This window comes from Ranitomeya variabilis, chromosome 4 (genome assembly GCF_051348905.1).
Source record: "Ranitomeya variabilis isolate aRanVar5 chromosome 4, aRanVar5.hap1, whole genome shotgun sequence".
NCBI classification, from domain to species: Eukaryota; Metazoa; Chordata; class Amphibia; order Anura; family Dendrobatidae; genus Ranitomeya; species Ranitomeya variabilis.
This window is the reverse complement of record NC_135235.1, coordinates 533,703,546-533,709,150: the sequence shown is the minus strand read 5'-3', so window position 1 is coordinate 533,709,150 and position 5,605 is coordinate 533,703,546. Positions and strand designations below refer to the sequence as shown.

The window sequence follows — 5,605 nt, the reverse complement described above, 5'->3', positions numbered from 1 at the left end:
TGGATGGTTCCCAGGGTCTGAAGGAGAGGAAACTCTCCTTCAGGCCCTGGGATCCATATTCATGTGTAAAATAAAGAATAAAAATAAAAAATAGGGATATACTCACCCTCTGACGCGCCCTGGTTGTAACCGCTGCAACCGGCAGCCTCCGTTCCCAAGAATGAGCAAGTGAAGGACCTTCGATGACGTCGCGGCTTGTGATTGGTCACGTGAGCGGTCACGTGAGCGGTTACACGACCAATCACAAGACCGCGATGTCATTGCAGGTCCTTCACTCGCTCATTCTTAGGAATGGAGGCTGCCGGTTGCAGCGGTTACAACCAGGGCGCGTCAGAGGGTGAGAATATCCCTATTTTTTATTTTTATTCTTTATTTTACACGTGAATATGCATTCCGATCCCGATTCCCGATATCGCAAAAATATCGGAACTCGGTATCGGAATTCCGATACTGCAAATATCGGCCGATACCCGATACTTGCGGTATCGGAATGCTCAACACTACTCACTTCTTCTCTTTAACCATGCATTCTCTTGTTTTCACAGCATCCTTTCCTCCAAAATTTCATGGATATATAATCTTACCCACGGCGACTGCAAAACGTATCTATTAAAAAGTGAAGAAACAAAAATTATATCTGTCATAAAGGGATCAGACCACAAGTAATCAGACACTTATTAACCTAGTTGTCATTAATGGAACACCCATTTAAACCTCTTTTTTTTGTCACAACACTCCATCAGTAATTCGCACAGAATTTTCCGTGTGTACATACCCTCAAGGGGTTAAGCTATTTGTATTCTAAACATTCATAGCATGGGATTTTTACTATTAGAACACCAGGTTATGTATTATATGAGGAGCAGCCGTATTAGTATTGTGCTAGTACAGTATTATCTGCTGGGACCTTACGAGCCATTCAGTGATGTCACTTCCCGGAATTCTCTCACTGCTGACAGTGTAACTGCTGGTTGTAGTGAAAAGCTCCAACACGGCACAGAGTGACAGAGCAAGCAGGAAATTCCTCAAGAGCACTAATAATTGCTAGGTAACATGGGATTGGCCAGAAGTGTATATATAGCAGGAGATGTTTCAGGAAGCATGCACAGCTACCTACTCAAGACCCAAGAGATCCTTACAGAGAGGAACATTTGCAGCAGATATGGGTGGTCTTCTGAGCAACCTCTACCAAACTCTTCTGAACTTCTCTGGAACCAAAGCCCGGATCCTGCTACTGGGTCTTGATGCTGCCGGAAAGACAACTCTACTATATAAACTGAAGCTGAATGAGACGGTCTGTACAATCCCCACCATTGGATTCAATGTCGAAACTGTGGAACCCATCCGTAACGTCACCTTCACCGTGTGGGACGTGGGAGGTCAGGACAGGATCAGAGCCCTGTGGAAACACTACTTTATGAACACAGACGGTCTGGTTTTTGTGGTGGACAGTGCCGATCCCGAGAGGTTTGGGGAGGCCAGGGAAGAGCTCATCGCCATCCTGGAAAGTGATGAAATGAGAGGCGTCCCCTTCGTGGTGATGGCCAATAAGCAAGATCTACCTGGTGCCCAAAAGCCCATGGAGCTAGCAGAGAAATTGGGACTGATGAAGATGAAAGGACACCAGTGGCACGTCCAAGGTTGCTGTGCTGCCAATGGGGATGGACTTGTGGAGGGGCTGGAGGTCCTCACCAATTTGGTAAAACAGTTTCAAAAGAACAAACAGTTTTGATTAAAAAAAAACTCTAATGACAAGAACTGGCACCATGTGCATTTGGAAAAATGTTCTGTGAGCAACACAAGTTTATTTGCCCACTTCCAAGCCAGGTATCAAGAACAGTTCTTACATTGCATCTCTACTACATACTGATGAAAGCATGCTGTCTGGCCCTTAGCTCGGGGTGCCCCATAACAAAGCTAGATTTGCAATCTCCTGTTGACATGAAATTCTGAATATTGGAAGGTTTCCTATATCTTTGTGTTGCCAGATAATCACTTCCTAATTGCAGTACCTCACCCTTATCAGAAAGTCTTAGTAAGTCCTATATATTGTTTATACTAAGTATAAGAATGTCATTATATTGTACACATTTATGTTTCGGATGTTGTGTATTTATGATGCTTAGAATTTATGTTTGTTAATAAATGTTAATTGTAAGATAAATAAATCATTTCATGCTGCATTAAGATTTAATTCTTATAGTATGCACACATAGTGGGATCATTTGGTTCAATGTGATGATTGTGTGTTGTGTGGGAAAGCATTCAAATGATCACGAGAGATCAATATCACGTAAACCACGGGTGAGGGACCTTATTTCTGCCAAGGGCCAGTTGGATATTTATACCATCCTTCGGGGGCCGCACAAATCGCGATCTAACTCCGGCCTCAACATGCATCCTGATGCTGGCACTGGGGTCGGGATGTAATCTTTCACTGCACGTGCCTCATCATTCCGTAGTGAACACTGCGTGGCCGTGCTCACCGAGCAAGACGAAATTAAAGGGCTGCTGGCTGTCAAAATACACATACAGCTACCAGGAAGCTGCCCTGGAGTCAGATAAAAGGTCATCGAGGGTCGTTGCTGGCCTGAGGTTCCCCACCCTTTACATAGACAATGTCCTTGCAAATAATATTCAAGCAAATAAGTAATATCTTCCCTTTTGCATGTTCAATATTTCATCTTTCCTCCACACAGTTAATAATCCTCTCTGCCTGTAGCCACCACTAGTGGAGCTCACTGCTATGGATTTTTATAGCTACTTAGCTCAATGTGAAGTGTTGAAAATTCTATGCAATGAGGTCCCCCTAGTGGTGGCTGCAGGGAATTGTGAGCAAGGGAAATTCCCTGCCATTCCCTTCATAAAGTCATTTTCAGAATAGTAGTATTTAATCAGTCCAGTTTTCTTACATTCACTGGACTTTTTTTATGTTGCAATCACTGGTCTGACCAAAATAAGGCTAGCAGGGTCTGAGAGTGTAGGCATCGCAAAGTCATCAACATCTCTGCCGAGTGACGACATTTAAAGGGGTTATCCGGTAAAAAGTTATTACTTATTCACCAGATAGGTTATAACTTGCTGATCGGTGTCACTCAGACTGGTCAAACCTGCACTGATAGGCAGAATATGGAAGTCTTATTCAGGTTCATACCCTATGGGGCTGCCGAGTGCTGAACTCAGCTTTTTACAGCAGCACAATGGAGAATAAATGGAAGGCGATTAGACATTTGACTTTCTGCTCTATTTTGTGACAGGGATAAAAGTTCCCCTTTGGGGATAAAAAATCCCCATTCTGCTGAATTCTGTGTGACCTGACCACCTGTCCACATGATAGGTGATGACTTTTTTTCATTGGAAAACCCCTTTAAATGGCAACCTAACATTTCCCTAAAAATTGTCCTGTCCCTTTGGTCCACCGTGAAATCTCTAAGAGTTGGCAACTGTGGCATACTGCCATATAGACAGCCAGGAGCATGTATTACAGTCACTAACACTCACATGGACACTGTCAAGGTTGCATGTACTCACACATACAGCATGTACACTCATATAGACTCACTCACACTGTGCTTACCTGTGGGAACATCAGGATGATTCAGAGAAGCAAACAGATAAGCAATGCATAAGATAACTTAACCTGCCATTACCTAGCCATTTTAAGTCACTTTGGAGGCTACAGTAAGCCATATTTGGCCACCAGTCAACATTATCTGCATCTTCAGGATGCAGGTAGGGGTGAATCCATTGGTGGAACAGGAAGCCATTGACTCCCTGAAGCTTCTCCGGCTCCCTGCGCTGCAATACATGCCGCCGGCCAATCAGAGGCTGGCAGCTGATGTTTTTGTCACATGGCAGAGATGTCATGCATTGCCATAGCAAGCACCCCAATGTCAGCCGTGGGCCTCTGCGCCGGCTACAGAAGAGGACACCAAATGACCAAATACTTATTTTCCACCATAATTTGCAAAATCAGTCTTGGCAAATCAGACAAGGTGATTTTCTGGATTTGTTTTCTCATTTTGACTCTCATAGTTGTGGTCTACCTATGATGTCAATTACAGGCCTCTCTCATCTTTTTAAGTGGGAGAACTTGCACAATTGGTGGCTGACTAAATACTTTTTTTTACCCACTGTATATAACAGGATGGGGAATGTACATACCAGGACAAGAGACATATATACCAGGATGGGGAACATATATACTAGGACAAGGAACATATATACTAGGATGGGAGACATATAAACCAAGAAGGGGAACATATATACCAGGATGGGAAACATATAAGCCACGATGGGTCCCAGGATTGGGGACATACCCAGGAAGGGGTATATATATACCAGAATGAGCCCAGGATGGAGAACATATATACCAGGAAGGGGCCTAGGATTGGGGACATGCAGTGGCTTGCCAGAGTACTCACACCCTTGGATTTTTTCCTATTTTGTTATTTTACAACCTGTGTTTAAATATTTTGCAATCTGACTTGTGTTTGATGCATCAACACTAAATAGTCTAAGTTAGTGGAGTACAGTGAGAAAAATGTAGTCATAAATTAAATTTATGAGATTAAGTAACTAAAAATGATCATGTGCATATGCAGTTTACTGTGAAGCCCCTAAAAATTTCTGGTGCAAGCAATTACCTTCACAAGTCACAGGCTTAGGCTACTTTCACACTTACGTTATTTTGTATCCGTAACAATGCGTCGTTTTGGGAAAAAAACGCATCCTGCAAATTTGCCCGCAGGATGCATTTTTTCCCATAGACTTGTATTGTCGATGGATCGCGACGTATGGCCACACATTGCGTCCGTCGTGCACTGGTTTGCGTCGGGTTTTGGCGGCCCGTCGTCTGGAAAAAACCTTCAAGGGAACGTTTTTCTGTGCGTTGCATCCTGTTTTTCCGTCTGCGCATGCCCGGCAGGAAATCTCACTCTCTGTCTCTTTCCTGCCCGGGACTGCAGACGGAAATGTGAAAGCACACACTTCCATCGGTATGTCGTGCCGACGCTTTGTGACGGGCGACTACCAACGGAAATGGGAAAGTAGCCTTAGTGGAAGGAAGTCCTCCTGTCAATCTGCTGCAGTGCAGTATAACACAACCTCCACCAGAGGAAGCTTGGGAGGGAAGTGAGACTGCGTACACAGAGAAGCACCGCAGGTCAGCAGCACAGGCGCCACCAAGTGGCGAGAGAGTGGTCAGACAAGCCAAGTCAAAATACAATCGGAAGCAGAAGTACAAGAAGGGATAAGAAGTAAACGTGGTCAGACAAGCAGGAGGTTCAGGTACCAGAGAATCAAACAAACAGAGAAACGCTGGGAAAAGGGCAGACAGAGGGAGTTAACAGACACGGGACAAGTCAGGGTTCACAGCAGGACAAATTAAGAGCTACCAGAGTCAGGTTCACACACCGAAGGCAGAACTATAGCTGACACTGCCAGCAGGATTCATGGGAGCTAAATAGCAAACCTGAACCCAGAATGAGGCAGAGCAAAGTTAACCCTTGACATGATCCGCCCGTAAAAAGGTCAGACAGGAATAAACCCTGGAACGGATTATGACACCTCCTGTGTGCAATCTAAGTGTCACATGGTCTGTCAG

General features: G+C 44.4%; 1 pseudogene across 1 annotated transcript; it reads left to right on the top strand.

The window, feature by feature from the left end:
- Window positions 1-975: 975 nt before the first annotated feature.
- LOC143765579 (ADP-ribosylation factor 1 pseudogene) lies at window positions 976-2,183 on the top strand (annotated as a pseudogene). The gene has a single exon (XR_013213420.1). The product of XR_013213420.1 is annotated as an ADP-ribosylation factor 1 pseudogene (transcript).
- The last annotated feature ends 3,422 nt before the right edge of the window (window positions 2,184-5,605 follow it).